Genomic DNA, 19,996 nt, shown 5'->3' on the forward strand with positions numbered 1-19,996 from the left:
ACTTACTAGCATGGGACGAATATATGGCAAGAACGAAAAAAGCCAAACATGTTGAGTAAAACATTTTTAGTGTTTTTTATTTTTCGCTTTAAAAGTCTTAATAATGCCAGAGAAGACTGGAGCTAACTGATACTGCTGCAACAGACGTCGCTCTTTATATAGTTAGAATCAGCAAGTCAAAAATGGGTTAAAATAACAAAAAATACTTCATTTTATCTGATTAATATTTATAAGTAACAGATAATAAATCTCAGAGCAGAAAAATTCTGTTTACTATTGGGTAATGTGGCACAATTTTTGATCATTGTTATTTTTTAATTATTTCATTGGAAGTGCTTGTTTTAAAAATTACTACACATTATATCGGTTAAATTAGATAGTTAACCGGGTTTAAATAGCAACATAATCTATTACATTGCAGTTTTCATTATGGGAGATAACAAAATTGCTTTAATACAAGCGTAATACTTAAAAAAACCCCGACAAAAAAATTAACCCCTAAAAAGTCTGAAACTGACCAAAAAAGCTTATTCCTCCACCATTGCCTTGGAGGTTAATAAAATGAACTCTCTCATACATACGCAATTACTGCTTCTTCTTCTTTCGCCCTCCAAGATGATTCATCAAACCACTCTCGTAACAACCTTTCCGATTAAACCGGTGAGTGATTACCATCAACCTTACTGAACCATCCCGATCGAATCAGCTTTCAAATAAAAAAAGCCGCATTGAAATCGGTTCATTCGTTTGGGAGCTACGGTGCCACAGACACATAGAGAGACAAAGGGGTCAAAACTATAACACCCTTTTTTTTCTATCGGGGTTTAAAAAATATTGTGTTTTGCTTCCATAAATAACAACACTGTGTGTGTCGAGTAGCGAAGTTTAAGTGACGCTGATTTCAATTTATTTTATTTCGAATAATGTACTCGTATTACAATTTTTCCTAAAATTTAAAAATTGGCTGACGTTATCACATTATATATACTATTCTTACTTTTCAACCAAAATACAGAGTACCTATGTTTAAGAGGCGAAAGTTTCATGTAAAAAACATTTACATAGTTTATTTTTAAATTGATGTGTAGTGTACAGCGTACGCTATACTTCTTCTGGAGTTAGAGTTATAGTAAGCTCAGTTGACTTGTACCTAGTGAAACTTTACAGCCCCACTAACGAACAATAGCAACAATTGTCCGCTATTGTTCGTTAATGGGGCTGTATAGTTTTACTGGGTACAAGTCAACTGAGTTTACTATATTTTAATTTCTGAATAAAATGACTTTTATTTCTTTGCGAGCATAATCGTGGGGATATGGAAGTTTACATGAAGCTAATGTTAATTAACTTTTGTTCAAATAATGTGTTTTACTTTTTCTTAAAATTTAAAAAGTTTTTATATTAGACTTTTCGCTTAATTACATCACAGACAGTATCGTATTTAACCAAAGAGAGGAAATCATTGGTTGTTTTGCTTCTCTTCACTGCTAAGAATTGTTATAAAAGCGTTAATTTAGTCATTAACTAAAGTTTCTTTTACCCACGGTCGGACGGAATCGCCCGTGCTCTGTAAAATCAAAGCTACCAGAACTTTTCCGTAAACAAGCAACGTCGTTTTGTTTATACATTAATAGTTTTCATTGAAATTTATTGAAATTAGCATTAAAAGCCAATTATTTTGCTTATCATTTAAGCGTAGAAAAAGTATATTGTGCAACACGTTTGAAATTGACCATTTTCACACTTCTTTGATAAAAACGTCACATTCGTGTGAAAAGAGTCTTTTTCAAAGCTTGTTGCACAATATATGTACTATTGTTGCTATTTAAACCCAGTTGATTAATTTAACGTAATTTAACCAACATTAACACAATTATCGAAAATTGTGCCATATTACCAAATAGTAAACAAAATTGTTGCTCTGAGATTTTTTATCTGTTATTTAGTAATATTAATCAGACAGAATGAAGTACTTTTTTGGCATTTTAACCCATTTTTGAGTTACTGATTTCTAACTATATAAACCACGAAATCTGTTAGAACAGAATCAGTTAGGTCCGATCTTCTCTGGCAAACTGTGTTATTAGTATATTTGAAACGAAAAATAAAACACAGTAAAAATGTTTTACTCAACATGTTTGGCTTTTCTAGTTCTTGTTGTATATTCGTCTCAAGCAAGTAAGTACTAATTTACACTGCTGTAGTGTTAACGTTTATTAATCCCAATTTTATTTTTAAATAAATAGGTTCGATTTGTTCTGATGGCGCGACCTATATTCCACACGAAGACTGTACAAAATTTTATCAGTGTTCTAATGGTAGACCTTATACGTTTGACTGCCCAGCTGGACTGTATTTTAATCCTGGAATTTTTGTTTGCGACTGGCCGGAGCATTCTGGATGTCAAGGAGTGAGAAGTTAATTGTCAACTCTATATTGTTGTACATATTTATTTGCTTATTCGATAATACTTAATGTAACGACAAAATAAATTATCTTGGGAAGTTAATGAACTTGTATAATTTAGCAGCAATATGCTATAGTTTTATGGACTTTATAAATTATCGTACAAAGTATTTATAAAGAATGTAACTAGTAAATGGTTGTACATCATTTCCTTTTTGGCAAGAAGTCATACACATAATATTTAATTATTCTTAATGGATGCATTTTCATTCATGTACATCAGTAGTGTACTACAAAATATTAATATTTAATATCTCACAAAAGACGATCTTATGGTCTTGTTGGGGAGAATGTAGCGACCCTGGTTCCAGAACTGTCTTTTGATACTCGCTCGCAAGCCATTGAATCCTTTACAACCACTCCGCGACCCCTATAAAAGGACCCGCAGTTGAAAGAAACGGACGATTAACTGTGCACTAGCAATCTCCGGAATACCCTGGTGGTCCCCCCTTAATCTGAAGCAGCCTGGTGGCCTCCTTGATTAAGATCAGAATTATATGTGTAGGAAACAATTTTGTGCTTGTAAAACGTAAATAACCACTTTTATCAGTCAGTGAAATACAGCTTTTCTGACCCTGAAATGTTAGAAAGTCAGCGATTCCACGGATACATTTTTCGACGAATCGGAAAAGTCTGAAAGCGGTCAGTAAAGACACGTAATCGGTCAGAAATGATTCACTTTCCGACCTGTCGCGGTGCCACTGTCGATTTGTACTATAAATGTCAAATGAATGTTGTGATAACCCAAACTTCCCGCCTTTAAATGAGCATACACTGCGTGTGATTCGAGAGCGCAACAAATGATAGACAAAATTTTTTTTTGAGGGGCTAAGATGGCACCTCTCCCAGGAGGAAAGAAGCTACGAAGATTCACTCCTCAGCCCCAAAAACCCCCTATCGTATATTCACGGACATATTACATTTCAAATGAAACACCTTAAAAAATATGAAAGAAAAGACACTCGCGAATTGACAGACATACACATGTGAAAAACGAACAAACACAAAATCCTATACATCTGTTTGGAATCAATGCAAATATTGGAATATCACAAATTTAGTAAAACAAAGCAAAATCTGAATTAAAGTAACTGGATGCAAATACACAACTTATTATGGGCATGTGGCGGTAGATTTTAAAGTTACGGCAGTTAACAGGAGCACAACAAAAGTAGCCCTGGGGCGTTCTAGCATAAGCGGAGTTTGGGGCTACCGGTTCGGGCTGGTCTCCCCCGTGACGGTGATTCTATCTATCGGCAAGCCTACCGCTCAGCACCCCTCTATCTAACGAAGAGACGTACCGCGCAACCCAGGCCGCTTCGGTGGAAAACTGGTGGTTGGAATGTCAAGGGCTATAATTAAGCTGACAGCTTCACGTCGTCCAGACCGTTCCCACTGACTCTATACAAAGCCTGCATCCCTTGTGCAGATGGCGCGACAAATCCCGATAGCCACCACTAGGAGTCGCGCCTTGCGCTTCTGCTACGTGTTTCGGTGTTATTTAACCTCAGTTCCATTTTTTAAATGTTCAATTTCTTATGACTCTGATATTAACAACAAAAGAGCAATAAACAACATTTAAATTCGCCATACAATCTTGTGACATTTTAAACAAATAATTCGTATGTGAGATTAAAAAATTGACATCAAATAATTTATACGATGGAAACATTCATCAACAAAATATTTACAAAACAAAACTAGTAAAGATTTATAAAATAAAAGTTCTGGTGTAAAATAAACTTGTGCAAATAAAAATATTATGTGAGGTTAAAAATGTAGAGCATGAAATTCACGTCCAATGAAAATTATACAACAAAGGAAAATTACTGAGGTTAAAACTGTGAGATTAAAGAAATATTGTATGAGGTGAAAGTTTGCAAAGTTAACAAAATTTACATGAGATTAATACTTGCCACACTCTTTAATGATGCAAACAAAGAGTTTACATTATGTCAAATTATATCATGATCTAAGTGATTGGTTACTTAAAACAATATATTTTGAGAGTTTAAAATACCGCGAACTTGTTACCACAACAAAACACATAATAAACAAACACAAAAATATACAATCTTCGTTGCGAGGAAAAACCTCGATGGTGTTATTTTAGCGTTGCGAGGAATAAGCCCCGTTGATGTTATCAATCTCTAGCGTTGCGAGGACATGCTTCGATGAAGTAATCAATCTGTAGCGTTGTGAGAACAAGCCTCGATGATGTAATCAATCTTTAACGTGGTGAGAACAAGCCTCGATGATGTAATCATGATAACGACGATAATAGCGATGATAACCGTCTAAGGGAAGAAATTATTTTAACTCCCCGCCAGTTCGCAGTATAATGAATTTTGTTTAACTGCCGTAAATGAACTATTACCAATCTTGTGTGAAGAATTAAGAAGTGTTATGATGTAACACTTACGTATATGCATCCAGAAACCTATTCGTAATTAAACAACAAAGGTGTTTTCCTGACTATTTGAATTTCATGAAATCTTCTAGCAAGTGGTTTATTTAAATAATCCTGATTGTTAAATTGTGTTAGCACTAGCTGACGATTTAGAAAAACTAACTTGATTGGTGAATTTACAAACAATAAAACAAATTTTCAGCACGTGTTCCGCGTTGAAAGATCGCATGTTTTTTTGATTAAAAGCCGCAAGAATTAGCCGCGCGGTTTGGGGAAAACTGTGTCATTATGGAAGTTACGATTGATTGTGGTTAAACAAATGCTTCCTCCCTTTTATGAACTACCAAACCAGCTAATTTAAACTAGCTCTTACCACGTGTTTACATTCACAAAAACACATTCAGACTGACGCTTCGCCATGCTACCCAGGGTCTACCAAGCCTAACTCTAACTAAACATACAGAACTAGCACCTACGTGCATTAACCCCAACGTGCTTTTTTGGTTGCTTATGTTTAACGATTTCTTTTTTTTTGTGATTGCTTTTTTTTTTTTCTTTCAAATTAATTAATTTTAGCGCGAAAATTTTGATTTAAATTCTGTCACCACAATGTATTTATTGCAATCGTGGCCGCACAAGTTGTGGTTATTGCAATCAGGACTAGTGAGGGAATCGTTTACCATACGTCAGATTTCTGAGAAAATAATAGGAGTACAAGAAAAGAAGGTTATCGCCATTCAACACTGAATAAGTTGTACCTCGCTTTGCAGTTTTAGGCCATAGCAGCTAAAAGAGTGAATGTTAATTTTTGTGTAGACTCCCACAATTCTGGAGGAGTAACTCTGTTTCAGTATTAGACATTTTATTTATTAAAAACACTGAGAAAATACAAATTTGGTTGCAAAATTGGTGTGATTTTGATTAACTAATTTAACAAAATGTCAATCGTGTAGCACCTACTAAGTATTTATATCTTTGCAAAAAAAAAAACACATGTATTATTATGGGGTTAGGTTTTTTATTATTGTATTGCTGCTTGTATTATTAAATGCTTGTGAATAAAATAGTATACAAACCTCAGCAAATTATTGTTTTCTCGACAGGAATGATAGACATTCCGCCTCAGTGTGTAATATACTATACCAAACGAGTACAATCTTAATTTTTTGACTCAGGATTTTACAGTTTTTTTAATAATTATGGATATAAGTCTGCGTTTCTTTGCTTCATTCTAAATAGTCATGTTTACATTGCATTAGAATATTTCGTCAACCGGGCAAAGAAAACGGAGAGCCATCGGGAACATAGAAAAGGAATGTAACAAGATAAGCACAAGCCTCTGGGCTATCATGGAGAAATAAAATAAAAAACAGAACCAAGGACTGAGAAAAGTGGTAGAGGACAGTGGAAACCCTATGTTCCGGATGGTATCTAGAGGACTAATGTGAGTAAAGAAAAGCATACTTGACGCAAATTATACGGGTTTATTAACTTTCCAAAATAATTTATTTTGTCGTTACGTTAATTAGTATTATCGAATAAGCAAATAAATATCTACAACAATGTAGCGTTGACAATTAAGTTCTCACTCCTTCACATCCGGAATGCTCAGGCCAGTCGCAAACAAAAATTCCAGGATTAAAATAAAGTCCAGCCGGGCAGTCAAACGTATACGGTCTACCATTAGAACATTGGTAAAATTTTGTACAGTCTTCGTGTGGGATATAGGTGGCGCCATCAGAACAAATGTTACCTATTTATTTAAAAATAAAATTTCGATTAACAAAAGTTAATACTAGGGCAACGTAAATAGTACTTACTTGCATGGGACGAATATATCACAAGAACAAAGAAAGCCAAACATGTTGAGTAAAACATTTTTACTGTTTTTTATTTTTCGTTTTAGAAGTGCTAATATAATTTGCCAGAGAAGATCGGAGCTAACTGACGCTATCCACACAGATTTCGTGGTTTATATAGTTAGAAATCAGCAAGTCAAAAATGGGTTAAAAACAAAAAAAATTCATTTTATCAGATGGAGCAATGATTAATAAGTAGCAATAAATAATCGATAATACATCTCAGAGTAACAATTCTCTTTACTATTTGGTAAATGGCACAATTTGTGATAATCTTTTTTCTATATTTTAGTGGTATTATCTTACTTGTATTAAAACCAGTACACATTCATATTCGATCTACCTACATGAAATCGTATTGTTGCGAAATACACCCTTACGCCGCCCCTGTACGACGCCTATGGGCGTCGAGAGCTTTCTGGTCGTACGCCGGTGATGACTTATGGAACGCGAACGCGGAAGTCTCGATTGCGGGGTCTAGAAAAAAACCTAGAAGCGGCGTTCGAGATCCGTCTAGAGAAATGCAGATATTTAAATAGAGGCCACCGTCGGGAACTATTATTCAGTGGAATTCAGTCAAGAAGCCGAGTGAGCGAATTCATCCAAGTTGCACCAGGAAGTTATTTTGTGCATAATCGTTGTAATAGTTAGTCGTGTAAATTCAAGTTAGTAAGAAATACATTGTTGAGTTTTTCCACGCCGATTTTATTCGCCCGCTCATCGTTATATAAATGCCGAATTGACCTATACGGTCTCAATATAACTACGACAGATCATTTAGAAAAGGTCTTGAAGTTTGACGTCTCTACGTGAAACTTTCCCCGGTCGGAATTTACCACATCATAGAACTTTCAATACCGTTGTTCAGTGTTTGCTTCTATATGAAGGATTTCGTCCACGTACGTCGGACTGGTGTTGACAAAGAACCAACCAAACACAAAATGCAAAATCCGAAATTTTAAATATCGTGGAAGGAAACCCTAACATAAACGTGCGAAGATTAGCGTACCGAATAGGGTTTTCGTCATTAGTAGTTTGGAAGAGCTTAAATGTACACAAATGTACGCAACGCGTAAACACTTAAAGCCTGACGATTTGCCAAAAAGGGTTGCATTCTGTGGTTGCTTTAAAAAACGAGAAAGATTCACATTTTATTGAAAAATTATTTTTAACAAATGAGTTTTCGACACGTAAAAGCATGAAATAAAACATTTGTTGAAGTGAGGCTATTATTAGAATGCTTTCTTTTAGCGTACCGTAGGGGTGATGAACTCATTTTGTTCAAAAACTGGTATAACTTTAGGACAAGTAGATACATCTTAAACACTTCATTCGTTGGCATATTATGCTATCCAGTCCATATAAACTAATAACTACATACGTAAATTTATTTTGATGAAAAATTTCGCCCCTTAAACATACCCCATACTATGGTGTAAAGGTGAGAACAGTTTAATTTGATAACTTCAGATAATTTTAAAATTTTAAGAAAAAATAGAATCTATTTTTCGAAATAAAACTAATTAAAATCAGGGCTACTTAAACTTCTGTACTCGACACACACAGTGTTATTTTTGAAAGTAAAATACAACATATTCTTACTAAAGCAGTTTTGTAAGCTTCGATAATGAAAACTGTAATATGACAGTTTTTGTTACTATTTAAAGCCAGTTAACCAATTTAATTTGACCAACAGTTATTAAATACGATCTAATGCATATCGAATATTAATTTGTAGTAGTTTTAATGCAATAATTCCTTTAAAATAATTAAAAAATAACAATAATGATCAAAAATTGGGTCGTATTACCAAATAGTAAACAAAATTAGTGCTCCGAGATTTATTATCTGCTATTTATTAATATTAATCACTGCTCCGTCAGATAAAATGAAGTATTTTTTGTCATCTTAACCCATTTTTGACTTGCTGATTTCTAACCAAGTATATATAAACCACGAAATCTCTTGCAACGACATCAGTCAGCTCCAATCTTCTCTGGCAAATTGCATTAGTACTTTTAAAAGAAAACATAAAAAAAGTAAAAATGTTTTACTCAACATGTTTGGCTTTTTTTGTTCTTGTCATATATTCGTCCCATGCTAGTAAGTACTATTTATGTTGCTGTAGTATAAGCTTTTTGTTAACTAAAATTTTATTTTTAAATAAATAGGTTCCATTTGTTCTGATGGCGCCACCTATATTCCACACGAAGACTGTACAAAATTTTACCAATGTTCTAATGGTAGACCGTATACCTTTGACTGCCCAGCTGGACTGTATTTTAATCCTGGAATTTTTGTTTGCGACTGGCCGGAGCATTCTGGATGTGAAGGAGTGAGAAACTAAACGCAATTGTCAACTGTGTATTGTTTATATTTATTTGCTTGTTGAATAATTAATGTACCGACAAAATAAATTATTTTGAGAAGTTAATGAATCTGTATAATTTAACACCAAGATTCTATTACCAGTAGGGTGTTATGGAATGAAAAATATCGTGCAAATTAGTTTGTAAGGAAGCATAAAATGACCCATAAGCTACCTTTTAGATGGTTGTCCATCATTTTCTTTTAGACAAGAAGTCTTATCAACACCCACCAGATTGTTGACTACTTAATTATACAAATAATAATTAATTATTTAGAAGGGATGTATTTTCACTCATGTACAATTAGTACCTATGGTAGAACAAACTACAAAATACTGGTATTTATTATCTCCAAATTTGATCTAAATATTTTTGCTAATTTTTAACGTAAAGCTTTATTAGTATTATATTTTTATTAGAAAATCTGAGTTATTGTGGGAGAAATTATTTTCCGAAATCATTTGCACCTCGCTTGTTCATAAAATATGGTGCTCGGTGCTACAAAGAAAATAGAATTTTAAGTAGAGTTCATGGCGAACAAGAAAGGTATCGTTGGTTTATCCTGTAAAAAAAAACTGTATCAGGACAAACTTCTTTAACTCTTTATTAGGTATTTTCACAACTGATTTTTCACTGAATTTTATTACTTATTACACTTTTCAGGTGTACCCACATGCCGATTCCCCTAAGAATCTCTATTCGACTATGTCTGGTGCCTTACAATACTAATTATTCCTCGTCCTTTAAAACGCACAGTAACACATATAATAATGCACATTGTACAATAGTTAGTCAAACATATTCCTTGTGTCCTAACTTTATATGTTGTTATACCATGTGACTCGCGTGATGAATGTAGGTTGGACTAGTTTTTTAGTGAAATTAGTGTGGATCTTCACCGTTATAATAAGTTAGTGTATTTGATACCAATCTGAAGATCTACGTACCCTCTTATGATGGTATGATTTGTATCCGTTTCCGCTTTGAAACGATAGTGTATTATCCAAATTAAAGCGCTACAATCTCTGAATCCATTCTTATCGTGGAAGTCTTTTCTCTTTTTTCTAATAGATAAGCCGAGCAATTAGTTTATCGTTCTTAATAATTATTAACCTCTGTGTTTACCTCAATAACCTGTATTTCCGAGGCCCTCTTGTATTATGCGTTAGGTGCAAGCTGTATCCCAGTTATGTTTTCTCCCAAATTTTGCTTATAAGAACCGTAACTAAATAATTTGCAATTTTTCCAAAATCTTAGAGTCCCTAATACATAAGCTTATTTATTTTTAAGTCAAAAGTTTAATATCCCCTGAACAACACGGTTTTGTTGAAAAGCAATCTACCATCACAAATTTAGCCTACTTCAGTCAGTTTGTGTCGGAAGCACTAGATCGTAAAAGCCAAGTGGACGTAATTTATACCAATTTTCAAAGAGCTTTTGACCAAATCGACCACTACATTCTCTTAAACAAGTTACATCATTTTGGTTTCACTCAGTCCTTGTTGCCACTTCTGGAATCTTATTTATTTAACAGAGTCCAGTTTGTTAAATACTGCAATTTTTATGGGTCTAAGCTAGGTCCGCTTTTGTTCCTTTTATTCATTAATGACATAGTTGACAAAATTATTGTGAAAAGTTATTATATGCTGATGATAGGAAACTCTTCTTTGAAATAAAATCAGTTGATGACTGTTTTGTTTTGCAAAGTATTTTAGATCTATTATTATTGGAATGGTGCAAGAAAAATCGTTCTACAAGGAAAAAATAATTTTATCAGCATAATTATGTCCTGAATGCGGTACCCGTAAATCGTGTTGTTTCATTTAGGGATCTTGGTATCTTATTTGACCAGAAATTTTACTTAGCTAAATAATATAAAACTTATGGTTTCATTTATAGAAATTGTAAAGATTTCTCTGATACATCGGTTTTAATCCTTCTCTTTTGCTCCCATATAAGGTCCAGACTGGAGTACGGCATATTGATTTGGTATCCCACATACAACATTCATGTGAATGATTTGGAAACACTACAGAGAAAGTATTTGAAATTCATATCATACTTGATTGACGGTGCTTATCCTCCTAGAGGCTTTGGTCATACAGCTCTGTGAGCTAGATTTAATCTTACCACACTGCATACTAGGTGTGTTTTCAGCGTCCTTCGTTTCTTGTATAACCTAGTTTACTTTCGGATCGATTGCTCGAATCTTCTGCATAAACTAAATTTTTTGGCTCCTCGATTAAATTCAAGAAATTCGAATATGTTTTATTGTATCTCTAAAAGAACTAATGTCTTAGTTAGGTCATCAGCGGCACTAATGTCCGATTTAGCTAACAACTTAAATTGTGTGTGCGATATTTACTTTAACTCCATAACTACAGTTTCAAACGCTGTTTCATTTATTTTAGATGACTGATCTTTTTTTTTCATTTCATCACAGAATTTCTTAATTTTTATTTTTTTTATTTTTATTATTGTATCCTATTTAAATTAATCATATTATTAGGTTATAACTACATTTATACAGCGTACCGCAGCCAAGTCTGGACATAGGGAATTAACATGGGAAATTGGTTTTTATTTTATAATATCTCCCCAGATTACTTTAAAGCTATTATTGAGTGATGCATTTGTGAAAATAAAGGAGAGCTATTGGCCAGTATTTTTTTCAAATCGTTGCATCGCGTTCATTCACTGTAAAACGACTTTGAAAATTGTATTTTGAAATTTGCGCTCGGCCCGATTTGTCGCCAAATGTTCCGTCGCAGTTCGACGATCGCGTCTTTGGATTAGCCATGCAAAATCGAAATGTCAAAGTGAGTTTTAGATTCCAGTCAGAAATCACTCAACAACTCAACTTGAATTATTTTATCCAGTGTGATGATTACTGTAGAACAAATTAAACGAAATGAATGCACAAATTGATCCATGCATGTGTTGAGTGCAGCACATGAATCTCTGCACGAACTCCCGGTCATAGTGCGCGACCCCGTCAAACGAGCCATCTTCGACTACACCGAGGCCGTATCCAAAAAGCCCGAGGTGAAGACCTTCGAGCAGCTCGTCTTCCTCAATACCTCCATCGGCAGCATTGTGACAAGTGTGGAGGCCCGTCAAGCTAGGGATTTACTCGCGCTGTCTCACTTAGTAATCACTGAACTACTCAATTTTAATTATTTTATCCAGTGTGATGATTATTGTAGGATAAATTAAATGGAATAAATGCACACATTGCACAAACTATTTTAGGTTATGTTGCTAGTGCCGGTCGAGTTTGTATTACTAAAATCACATTAAAAAGCTATGTTCTACTGCGATTAGATGAAAAAGCGGGGGCCTAGTTGTTCTCAAATGATTAATTTAATCGGTAAGTAATAGCTTTCATGACAATGTTGTAAGATTCATCTACGAGTACATACACGTTTGTTCATTTTTTCAGCTCGGGAATATATACTTGCATGCTTAAATATCAGGAATCAATTTATAAAGTCAAAGGTTTTTTGGCAATTTTGAGTAAATTTCACACTTTTTTTTCGAATCACTAAAGATTGGAATTCAATTGATTTTACATCAAGTAGGGATGGAATTTCTGCCGCTTGTAACCATGTTTGTTACAAGAAATTTTTGAGAGAGAAATGTAGAACATTGACTCATCAACCTTTAAAAATATTTTTCTCTATTATGAATGTGTTTAGAGATTCAGAAACTTTTGTATTACTGTTTTATTTATTTACTAGCTGACCCCGTGAACTACGTTACACCTACAATTTAATTTTGAATCTGCAAAACCGAATGCTTTGAAATCTTGCAGATGTTTTAAACATATGATAAGCATAATAAATTTTTATTAAAAATATGTTTACTTATCCCCTCCAAAAAATTGATGACGTCAGCCCAAAATTTTGCCAAATGAATCCTCTCTAAAATGTCCAAGATAGGATGAAACAATACTTGTGATTTATCATTCCATTCATAATTTTTGGTTTTGCTTATAGGGGGTGACTCAAAAAAATTAATCACTGAGTCAATTTATTTTATTGATTGAATCAAGAATTGCAAAACTGAATTTTGAAATATTGCAGACGTTTTGAAGTTACTGTTTGACATGGTAGGTTTTTAATCAAAATACGAGTATATCTGTTTATCAAGCCCAAAAACTTGATGACGTCATCTCAAGATTTTGCCGAACAAATTCTATCTAAAATGTGCAAAACATCATCAGTATATTTTCGTAATTTATCATTGCATTCATATTTTTTAGATTTGTTTTTACAGTGACTCCAAAAAATGTATGGATCAGTCAATTTATTTTAGAGAATAACTCAAGAGTTGAAGAAATGACTTCTTTGAGATGTTGCAGACGTTTTAAAGTTATTGTTAGCATGGTAAATTGTTAAGAATATTTACTTATTCCCCCCAAAAAATTGATGGAACGGCCCACTCGATTTTCGCAGATAATTTTGGGAATACAATACAGTTATTTTTAGTATTACACTGCACCAATCCAAGGTGGTATACGTGTTGATCGTAAATGTTGATTAGGTCATCACAAAATTGTGTGAAGAAAAGACCCAACTCGAAAATGCTGAATATGTTTCATTATACTTTTGGTGCGAAGGAAGTTCAGTCGAAACAACGTTCGATCAAATTTTTGACAATGGTTGATATAAATAAAACTCAGTAGATGCTCATACTCGAAATACGAAGTATCTACTCGAATATCAAATCAAAATATTTCTAGTTTTTCTAGATGATGCTAATACTTCAGTAGGTAACAGTTGATGTTCAAGTAGTATCTCGATACAACAAAAACGGAAAACAGTGACAGTGTTCAACCATCAAGGCAAAAATCGAGTCACCAAAATATCAGTTAGTATGGGGTAGACACCTTGAGTTGGGAATCTCTATGGTCAGTGTTAGAAAGAACGCACTGCACAATTTATGCATAAATAAAAGCTAATTATCTTACGACTTCAGTTTTAATTTATCGGATTCCGTGATTCCTTCACTCGACAATGTTTAAATTTTGAAAAAATTTTCGAAACGATTGAAGTCGGTTGATCAAAGCTATACATTTGCATGATATAAATTAATAAATTTTAAACATTATTAATATCACTTATAATGTTTAAATATGATAAGCATAAATATATATGATAATTAAACCGAAACTCGTTGTCCTAAGAGCCCGAAATTATTAAAAACAAATCAATTTGTTTAAACATTATTAAATTATCCCCGAAAATGTGCATTTTCCCGGCCAAAATATGAAAAATAATTTTTGCAATCTCATCGTGACGTACGATGACGTCAATGTCACGTGAGCTACCTGTCCGAAGGTCACGTTTCGCGGTCTTTTGTGTTCAGTATTAATTTCTGTTTGATGGCGGCAAGATCGTCGCTTCATTTTGGCGTAAAAGTGGAACGTTTTAGTGAATTTCTAGTTTATTATTAATACATATTACGAAAAATATGTTGTGTTAGTGCTGTGAACACGAACGAAAATGGATATTTTTCCGAAAAAGACGGAAAACAGGGTAAGTACGACTTCAGTTTTAATTTATCGGATTCCGCGATTCGTTCACTCGACTTTGTTTAAATTTTGGGGACATTTTCGAAACGATTGGAATCGGTTGATCAAAGCTATACATTTTCACGATATAAATAAATAAATTTTAAACATAATTAATATAATTTATAATGTTTAAATATGATAAGCATCAATATACGATAATTAAACCGAAACTCGTTTTCCTACAAACCCGAAATTATTAAAAACAAATCAATTTGTTTAAACAATGTTAAATTATCCCCGAAAATGTGCATTTTCCCGGCCAAAATATGAAAAATAATTTTTGCAGTCTCATGGTGACGTACGATGACGTCAATGTCACGTGAGCTACCTGTATAAAGGTCACGTTTTACGGTCCTTTGTGTTCAGTATTAATTTCTGTTTGATGGCGGCAAGATCGTCGCGTCATTTTGGCGTAAAAGTGGAGCGTTTTAGCGAATTTCAATTTTATTATTAATACATATTAAGGAAAATTTGTTGTGTTAGTGCTGTGAACACGGACGAAAATGAATATTTTTCCGAAAAAGACCGAAAACAGGGTAAGTACGACTTCAGTTTTAATTTATCGGATTCCGTGATTCGTTTGGTCGACAATGTTTACATTTTGGATAAATTTTCGAAACGATTGAAGTTGGTGGGTCAAAGCTATACATTTTCGCGATATAATTAAATAAAATTTAAACATAATTAATAGAATTCATAATGTTCAAATATGATAACTATCAATATATGATAATTAAACCGAAATCCATCTTCCTAAGAACACGAGGTTAGCAAAAACAAATTAGTTTGTTTAAACATTGTTAAATTAACCCCGAAAATGTACAATTTGTGATCTAAAATATGAAAAATAATTTTTGCGGTCTCATCGTGACGTACGATGACGTCACTGTCACGTGAGCTACCTGATAAAAGGTCAATTTTTCCATCCTCTGTGTTTAGTTTTGATTCCGGTCTGGTAGCAGCAACACTGGAGCTCCGTTTTGGCTTAAAAGTAGCACGTGTTCGCGAATTTCTAATTTATTGTTAATAAATATTAGCGAAAATGTTTTGTGTTGCGTGCTGTGAACACGAAGGAAAGTGGATATTTTTCCAAAAATGCCCGATTTTTTTTGAAATATGTTGTTAATAACATGAATTCAGGACTGATAAAGTACGGCTTTGGAATATACAAAGTGCAGCGTTCATAATTCACAAAATACCGTATGCATCATTTTTAAACTACGGCGTCAAAATTTACAAAATACGGTGTCCTTCACCCATGCTATCAAACCCTAGTCCTCTCTTTTAATGGCAAGACGCACTCCAGACCTCCTCGTATTGTTTGGTTCTTGCTGGGCAACAGCAACGAGCGAGTAGAGTCATCGCTCTTTGTTGGCAAACGTGGAGAAATTTGTATATTGTAACTTTTGTAATTGAAGCATTTTGTACTGTATATTGTATGTGTTACTAACTTAACTTAGGTCTTGTCAATTTAGCTCCAGTGGTGCAAATGCTTTGTTTTCACAGTACATTTGCTTGGGTTTTAATTTTGCAACAGTGCATTCTTTGGTTCCGAGACTGAATTCTCCATGTCGTCAGACGCTTTGGCCTGGGGGGGTTCTTTTGGCCCTTAGACGCTGGGTTGCATCGTTCTTTGAGAATGAGGTAAGACGACCTTGGATTTATGCGGCTGCGTTCTCCCTTGGGCGTGTGAGCGCTGCGACCAATAGATTTCGTCCCGTGTTCCATCGGTGTGCTTGCTTGGGTTTTCATTTTACAACATTCTCAATTTTTGGTGCCATTTCTTCCGGTGCTGTATTGGGTACTAACTTTGCATTTGTATTGTATCTGAATTGTATCTGTATCTGTAGTGTATTCTGTATTGTAGCTAGATTGTAGGTACCTGTATTGTATTTCCGTTGTATTGTACTGTATAACGTTCTATCCCTCATTAACAATTCCTAGTCCTCTCCTTTCCTAGCGAGATCTGCTCCAGACCTGCCCGTGGTTCTTGCTGAGCATCAACTATCGAGGACAGAAAATTCAAATTCTAAACCAGCAAAGTTTCACAAAAATCATGAAAATCGCTCGTTGGTGGCCAACGTGGAGCAAAAGAGACTTTTGTAACTCAACTAACTTTGTTAACTCTATATTCTTAAGGAAAAAAAAATATATTACATTTAATTTATGATTTATAAGGACAAATAGTCATTTGCCACGCCGATGCTCATTTTTAGATTAAATGCTCACAAAACGCGTAAATGTTCAATTTGTGTCCGGGGAGATACAATGTTTGCAAGTAGATACACAGTACATCGGGTAGATGCTCAGGTATATAAGAGTAATAATGAAGTAGGTACTTCGTACTTCGAATATGAGTATCTACTCAGTTTTATTCATACCGTCCAATGTCTCGCTTCAATGTTTGATTATGGTGTTGATTATGAGCACAACGCTGATCAACTTCCGTATCCGAATTACCCTTGAAATAAATCATCGCGATTTGCACCTTAGGTAGTTCGTCGCACATTTGATTGACTTCGTGGACTTATGTCAGCTTGTCGTCTTCTCGGCATTGTAATGAACTTCATAAAACGACACAGAATTATTTTCACCCGTCAATCAAATCTGTAAATTTTGTCTTGAGAATTTTAAAATATTGAAAACTTCAAATTAAATCCTCGAATAACAGTAAAGTTTGAAGTTTTGTCGAAACCAACAAAGTGAACATAGGTAAATAGAATGGCAATAAGACACTTTCGCAATGTGTAACTAAATTCACTTTAACTAAGACTTTTCTTAAAATAAACGACGTTTTTTTTTACGAAAAAACAAAGAACGATTTGAAATGCAATAATACTTTTTTCACAATCGCACGGAAGAAATAGTTTTGTATGACACGTCAGTCAGGCGACAGGTCCGTCAGGAACGCCAACTATTCAAATTCATTCGAAGTGGCGATTCCCATGCAAATTTTAAATTTTTTTTTTATCTTTTAGCCGTCTTATTTTTTATAAATTTTCTTACATATAAACCTTGTCCTGACAATAAGGTACACGTAAAAAAAAGAATCGTCCAATTCGGTGCAGTCGTTCTGAAGTTATGAGTGTACATACATTTCGGCGATTCATTTTTATTAATATAGATTGTGTTAACAACAACAAAAATAAAAATAATATTTCACAAAACAAAGTTATATTTATTTTCAACAGTAATGAAAATTAAATGAAATCAGGTAAGCACGTTTTCTAGGAACCTTAAACAGATGAGAAAGAAGAGTTTCAAAAAGCATCATGACAAAAAATTGAAGCCTGAGGACTACTTCTCACGTATGGCGTTTTGCGAAGGAACGCTTGAGAGAATCTAGGCTGATGGAGACTTTTTGAGGAACATTATTGTTTTACTGACGAATGTACACTTGGCCTTATGGGAGGTTCTAATCGTCAGAACAATCGAATTTGAGCAATACAGAACCCTCACATGGTCCATGATCATCGAGATCAATGGTGTGCAACTGTCAATGTGTGACTGGGGCTTCTAGGGCATCATGTCTTTGGACCTTTTTTCATCGAATCTGGATTGAATGCTCAGAAGTAGAACGACATGTTAGCTCAGCAAATACTTCCTGAGACTCGAAGGGTGCGACACCTGCAGCAGGTATTTTACCTGTAGGACCGAATTTCTCGCCTTTCAGCTCGCATGAAACTTGTTTATTTGAATCAGTATTTTCCTGCAACGTTGAATTTTTCTTTGGAGATTTCTTCACGACCCGACCGTCTGTATTCGAACAATACCAGCTATGTAAACAGAGACGCGCTGAAACAAGCAATTCAGCGATATTGTCTTCAGATTTCACCTCAAATGCTGATCAACACGCGTAGGAGTTTTGAAGATCGGCTTACTTACTGTTGTTCTTGAAAATAGTGCAATACTTCTCCAGATTCGTACAATTTTTCATTATTTTCATTATTTCATCCATCAACAATTGTTAAGTTTTGTTATTTATAGTTATCTAAATGGTATACTAAAAGGTTCTCTTCAAACGCGCCAGCTGTTGTTTTAATGGTAAATCTTATCATCATACGACAAGAAAAAGCAGGTCCTAACTTTTTCATCTAATTGCAGTAGAACATAGCATTTTATAAAAATTTAGTAATAAAAATTCTCTAAAACGGCCTCATACAATGTTTTGTGTAATTTATTCCGTTTAAACTGTCCTACAATAATCGTCATATTGGATGAAATAATTCAATTTGAGTTGTTCAGTGATTACTAAGTGAGGCAGCACGAGTAAATTCCTAGCTTGATGGGCTCCCAGGACATGGCACAATGCTGCCGATGGAAGTGTTGAGGAAGACGAGCTGCTCGAAGATCTTCATCTCGGGTTTTTTTGGATACGGCTGGCTGTAGTCGGAGATGGCGCATTTGACGGGTTCGCGCACTATGACCAATGAATGGATCAATTTGTGCATTTATTCTGTTTAATTGGTTGTACAATAATCATCACACTGGATAAAATAATTCAGTTTGAGTTCAGTGATTCCTGAGTGAGAATCGAAAATTCACTTTGACATTTCGATTTTCCATGGCTAATCTTAAGACACGATCGTCGAAGTAAGACGGAACGTTTCGAGACAAATCGTCCCGAGCGCGAATTTCAAACTACGATTTTTAAAACCTTTTTGCAGTGAATGAGCGCGATGCAAGGATTTGAAAAAAATACTGGCCGATAGCGCTCCTTGACCTCCACAAATACATCACTCAATAACAGCTTTAAAGTGATCTGGGGAGATATTATAAAATAAAAATCAATTTCCCATGGTAATTCCGTATGTCCAAACTTGGATGCAACACTCTGCATACATTTTTTTAGATACTACATGGTAGCTCAACGCCATGCTTATGCTTCCTTCTAAAAAACTTATTCGACATTTTTAAGTCCATAAAACCTTACTGCTAATGCAGAATATTAGTGGTAAATTATACATATAGATTAATTAACTTTTCAAGATAATTTATTTTGTTGTCACAGTAATTATTCCCCAATAAGCAAATAAATAGTTGATATGTTGATAATTAATAATAATTATATCTAACTTTTCACTCCTTCACATCCAGAATGCTCCGGCCAGTCGCAAACAAAAATTCCAGGATTAAAATACAATCCAGCTGGGCAGTCAAAAGTATAAGGTCTGCCGTTAGAACATTGGTAAAATTTTGTACAGTCTTCGTGTGGAATGTAGGTGGCACCATCGGAACAAATTGAACCTATATATTTAAAAATATAATTTGGATTAATAAACGTTAACACTACAGCAACGTAAATAAATTAGTA

General features: G+C 34.3%; 1 protein-coding gene and 2 long non-coding RNA genes across 4 annotated transcripts in view; 2 read left to right on the top strand and 1 right to left on the bottom strand.

The window, feature by feature from the left end:
* Window positions 1–19,996, bottom strand: part of LOC135132231 (sialin-like) — a 94,196-nt gene that overhangs the window by 26,604 nt on the left and 47,596 nt on the right. The gene's annotated exons all lie outside the window — the stretch shown is intronic.
* Window positions 2,064–2,509, top strand: LOC135132235 (uncharacterized). The gene is made up of 2 exons (XR_010280986.1): window positions 2,064–2,178; window positions 2,247–2,509. It is a non-coding gene; the product is annotated as an uncharacterized LOC135132235 (long non-coding RNA).
* LOC135132236 (uncharacterized) lies at window positions 8,751–9,169 on the top strand. Its single transcript, XR_010280987.1, has 2 exons — window positions 8,751–8,838; window positions 8,907–9,169. It is a non-coding gene; the product is annotated as an uncharacterized LOC135132236 (long non-coding RNA).

The sequence above is a fragment of the Zophobas morio genome, unplaced genomic scaffold (genome assembly GCF_036711695.1).
Source record: "Zophobas morio isolate AGI-343-1 ecotype UQ-CSIRO unplaced genomic scaffold, CSIRO_AGI_Zmor_V1 ptg000021l, whole genome shotgun sequence".
Lineage (NCBI taxonomy): Eukaryota > Metazoa > Arthropoda > Insecta > Coleoptera > Tenebrionidae > Zophobas > Zophobas morio.